A 5,503-nucleotide genomic window follows, 5' to 3' on the forward strand; every position below is an offset into this window, starting at 1 on the left:
AAAATTAATTAAAAGAGATCGCTCTTTAACGATAGAACGTCCTTGCTGACCTCTACTTTTAATCTTTTTTAACACGTTGAGTATCGATATTGAAGATTGAGAGTCGATACGTGAGAAGTCAGATAGATCAAAAAATGCCGTGAAAATTTCTGGCTCTGCTTATTATGATAGAATAATCACTCTTTTGCTCATCATCCTGTTTTTAGTAACTTGTAAAAGGTATAAAATACTTTGCAATTTCGTATTATAATTTTACAAACATACTTAATATACTCGTAAGTAGTTATCAAAGATCTCGGAGCGTTGATGAAAATGTATTAGTTTACTATTCCGAAGGTAAAGCACTTAGACATAATTTATGTCAAATATATGCTAAATTATTATAATTTAAATATTAACTGGACGAACATTAATTGATGACTTATGATTTAACTTTAATAAATTCGAGATTAACCGTATTAGTAACAGTACGTTATATTTAACTACCTGTTAATGGATAATTTCAAAATAAATTAAACTCTCTTGATTGTTTTTGAAACCTGCGTTAGAATCTAACAGATCCTTTGATGTTTTTGCTAAAATATCAACATTGTTCAAAACTATTTTTTGACCCCCGACTTAAAAAAGGGTGTTATAGGATTGACCAAAATGTCTAGGGGTCGCCAACCTGCGGCTCGCGAGCCACATGCAGCTCTTTGGATGTGAAGCTGCGGCTCTTTAGCTCCAAACTTTATTTATGCAAGTACTATTTATTGTTGGCAAGTAAAAAATGGTGGCTCTTTAAACACTTCGAAATTTTGTAATTTTAATTTTTGACTCTTCCGACTCAAAAGGTTGCCGACCCCTGGTATAGCTGTCTGTGGCATCATGGCTCTCAAACGGAAGGACCGATTTCGGTGCGGTTTTTTAGCGTGAAAACGAGTTTCCTTGCAATGGTTAACTACATTTAATAAAAATCGTATCAGCCGCTTTAAACTTTGAAATAACAATGTTGGACGTTTTTCAAATCGTCTAAGTTAGTTAAGTTAGGTTTTTTCTTTTTTTCAATGAATATTTTAAGTTAATAATTTTATTATAGAATATTTTCTAACTTAAGCTTGTACGAGTATTCCTTATTATAATTATCAAGAATGTTCAGATTCAAGTAAGTTTCGTTGTAACTATAGACAACATAATATGCCAAATAATATTATTAATAAATTCACATTCGTGGAAAGCCAAACGCGTTTCTAACAAACAAAGTTATGTCAAACAGAAGTAACCGTTTTAAGTTAAACTCAAGATCTGAATCAAAAGACCGGTTCCAATTTTTTATTTGCTGTAACACATAAAAAAAAAACAGTTAATTAACGCATGTAAAAATAATTAATGCCCCAAAATTGCTTAGAAGCGCTCTTAATTTAATTTAATTTATTTATAATTAGAAAAGATCGTAAAATTATAATAAAGCCAAAATACCAAGAAGTGTCACCCACATGGTACCCTATGCCCTTAATCTCATTAATATAAAACGAAAGTTAAACCAAATTAATCCATGATTAGGTTTAAGATCGGTTATAAAGTTGACATGATTTTTATCTCTATTCATAGACTGTTAAAGGCTAATATTGAGATACGCGTTTTGGGTTTGGAAGACGTTGTAATATGATAAATATGTAAAATATTTGTTTACCAAATTCGTGTTTATATTGGTACCTATAGTTTCAATGTAAAAGAGTTGGTTGGTTGGTTGTAATTTCAATTTTGTGAGTCTTAAAGCGTTTTCAGATTATCCGATCTGGTATCGGTATCAGACGCCGATACTGATATCGGGGCAAGTAAAGTGTATGAACCTGAAGTGTCGGAGGTTAAAAACTAAAAACTGCCGAATCAAACATTTAGTGTATATTGGCCCTAGGACGTTTTGGAAATTAGTCATTATGAGAATCGTGTGTTTTGATATTTCCATGTGTATACAGGGTGTCCCAGAAGTACCACGTCACAGTGACACCAGAGGTAGGCCAGCTCAAGAGGAACCTAACCAACCTAACATGACCCCAGTAAAAGTACGCAGTAAGATACATGTGTCATACCATTTCTGAATCTGCCTAAATGCCTAATTTATTGACGTTATTTATTTGTTTCATTTCTAGTAAAAAAAATTCATGGCAGATGCTTAAAGTTGAAACTCATGTTTTTGAGACAACTTAAATCAAGATTAATGAAGTTTTTTTCAGCATTTTACGGTAGTTACTGACAAAATAACACACTGCACTTCTGAAGTAACTATTCACGATTCGATACACATAAAAAACTGTTATTAAGAGCTTTCCAAGTCGATGCTAGTACTAAAAATATCAAGATAAAGGGGAGTATCCCCAAAAATCTTTATTTCGGTAATAACTCGAAAACCGTGCAACTTTTACTGGGGTCATGTTAGGTTGGTTAGGTTCCTCTTGAGCTGGCCTACCTCTGGTGTCACTGTGACGTGGTACTTCTGGGACACCCTGTATATTTTAGTGTATTTTGGGAATGAGACGTTTCGAGTTTATTGACATTAGTATATATTTAGAACCGCTCTTTTTTGGTAGTAAGTCCATTCGGGTTTCATCCCTTATGAAAGGAAAGGTCTTTTAGATCTTAGGTTGTATAAGGTAATCGGTATTTCGAGATTAGTTCCAAACAACCCGGATGAGTATTGTGTTGTATTGTAAATAATAAATATACTTACGGCGTGAAGGCGTGATTGAAAAAACTAGCTTGCACGTTTATAGTATAAGTACGGTTTTGTGGCTGCTAGCAAAGTGTAAATGTCAGAACATCAACCAACAAGGCAGGTATGTTGTTCTAGGGTGAATTTCAACAAGCTTGAAATTTACCTAATTTTGGTGGCTTTTTTTATTTTTGTTGTCCGAGTCAAAATGATATATCAACAATACGTTACAAGTCATAATAAATATTGTGTCGTAATGGCCCTTCATTATACATAGTAGTTTTGGAGATATTATGATTTTAGTAATTTGATTACCACCAAAAATTGCTTGTACCCACCAAAATTAGATATATTGGCCACCAAAATTGCACATCTACACCAAAATTAGATGTACTTGTGCTAATTCAAGGTAAAAAAACATTTTTCTTGATCAAATTGTCTGCTGGATATAAAAAGAAAATAAATGTTTTATTAATCGTTTTAATTGTACCAAAATCTCTACGAAAATACAATGTTTAACTCGTAGTAACAAAATAGTACATTGTGTCTTAAGGGCGGTAAATAAGGAATTACGAACGAGCGTCTATTAGAAGCCCGAAGTCGATGATAATGCAATTATATTTTCATCACACTTGCTCTTAAACAGTGTCGTAACATGCAGGCTACCATGGTTGCAACCCCCCAAATAAAACCCTCGACCTTAATGTGCTTGTCATGAAACCCGTGGTCGGTAAATGAGTCATTGCCGGTACTAATTTTCTTGTCATGAAGCCCAAGGTCGATAAATGAGTGTGATACTGCATGGCGTGCTGGTCGTGCTGGCGTGCAGGAGCACGTCGGGCGCATGGTCAGGCTGGGGGAGGGCGGCGCGGAGGCTGGCGCTGCTATGAGCGTAGTCAGCGGTATCGGCAATTTTTGAAAAAATATTAGTTTTTCTTTTACAAATATACAATTTTACTCGCAAATGTGATGAAAAACATTGTATGTCGCACGGGCGGTACTAGAATTACGAACATCGACTAACTAAAGCTCAGTCTTCGACTTCGGGCTTCTAATAGACTCTCGTTCGTAATTCCTTGTTTATCGCCCTTAAGACACAATGTACTATTCTTTTCGAGGACTTCTTCTCTTGATTGTTTTTTCTTGCGGTTAGCCATTCTAAAAAAATAAATTAAGTTTTATTACAAATAGTGATAATTTAGTTTTATTGTAAAGTAGGTATCTAAGTGTTTATATTTTACTTGAAATAAGTGCATTGAGTCAATAATGTTGTAAATGCAAAGTTTTAAATGTAAAAGGCTTAAAAATGAAATTATAATTATGTGGGTGGGCTTCAAATTACCACCAAAACCACCAAAATTGATCCACCAAAATTAGAAAAAGTGCATAAAAAAATGATTAAAAACAAAGCCGTATCATTCACTTCCAATTTAACTTAATATTTTAAAAAGGAAACTTTTAACATGCCTCGCATATACTTCATACAAAAACAAGTATTGCTAAGTCATTAGTTACATACACCACCAAAATTGCATTAAAAAGTATTTTAACACACCAAAAATTAGATACTTACGTGCTTGGCGGACAGATCCAGCAAGATATGGCACGTGTGTCATCGCTCAGTGCAGGAGCGGAACTAAACGCACAGGTTAACACACGTTTGTTGGTCTTATTGCGTTTCGTTCGACCACAAAAACATCTTCAATATTTACCACCAAAATTGCCAATTTCACATGGACAAATTTTAGTGCCTAGTTTTGAGTATAAATTCATGTACTAATATTTATTTATATATTCTTATAAGATACTTGAACTAATGAAGAATAAAATACAATGCATTTTTAGTTAAATAAATGGATGTTATGGTTCTATCATAGACATTCATCAAGAACAACGGATACTGGACGCCACACCAAAATTATGATTTCAATGAAAAAAAATTTTTTTAATAAACATTAATGACTTTTATAAAACTTTGCAATTTGGCTTAAGATAAAAATTTGTGTTTTCTTTTTAGAAAAAAAATTAAACCTCTAAAACAATTAGTCCACACCATAATTATCAGCTCTGCCGCCAAATTTTCTCGCTGAGATAATCACCCTCTATTGGCTCCACAGAAAACCAGCGTTACTGCACATAATGTGCGGCAACACATGCTGAGTGGAGACCCTTTTTGGTATCCTGCCGTGTCACCTAGTAACATAGTTTTAGTGCTAGTTCTAGTCTTAGTTTTAGGTGGTACTTTTGGAGCCAAAATAAACTTTTCTTTCTTTCTTTCTTCTTTCTATTAAACAGTTGTAACGTCCGAGTGATTTCATTAGGGTTGTGCTGGAGGCGCGGTACGCGAGAAAGGCTGACTTAACACGCAGCAACACGTTGCTGGCACGTGAGGTATACCATCTTTGGCTCGAGGTTGGCAACGCGTCTGCAATACCCCTGGTGTTGCAGATGTTTATGGGTGGTGGTAATCTCTTATATCAGGAGAACCACTTGTCGATTGCCATCCAGTCGAATAAAAAATAAAAAAAACTAGAGGCCTAAGACGGATACCTCAAGTGCAGTAATTTCACCGGCTGTCTTACTCTCCACGCCGAAACACAACAGTGCAAGCACTGCTGCTTCACGGCAGGATTAGCGAGCAAGATGGTGGTAGCAATCCGGGCGGACCTTGCACAAGGTCCTACCACCTGCAAAATACCTGCTGCACCTGCTTATATCTTGTAGTTTTAGGTCTTCTGTCTGTTCCTTCCCCAAGATCAAAATTTTATAAACCTAGTCTTCTGTAAAAACATTTATTCGTGACAAACATAA

At 34.9% G+C, this 5,503-nt stretch overlaps 1 long non-coding RNA gene across 1 annotated transcript; it reads right to left on the reverse strand.

Moving 5' to 3' along the window:
• Window positions 1–3,158: 3,158 nt before the first annotated feature.
• Window positions 3,159–4,785, reverse strand: LOC141445065 (uncharacterized). Its single transcript, XR_012453270.1, has 2 exons — window positions 4,266–4,785; window positions 3,159–3,850 (listed from the first exon to the last, which is right to left on the reverse strand). It is a non-coding gene; the product is annotated as an uncharacterized lncRNA (long non-coding RNA).
• Between the last annotated feature and the right edge of the window lie 718 nt (window positions 4,786–5,503).

Source organism: Choristoneura fumiferana, unplaced genomic scaffold (genome assembly GCF_025370935.1).
Source record: "Choristoneura fumiferana unplaced genomic scaffold, NRCan_CFum_1 Sck3bRy_204;HRSCAF=398_pilon, whole genome shotgun sequence".
Taxonomy (NCBI): domain Eukaryota; kingdom Metazoa; phylum Arthropoda; class Insecta; order Lepidoptera; family Tortricidae; genus Choristoneura; species Choristoneura fumiferana.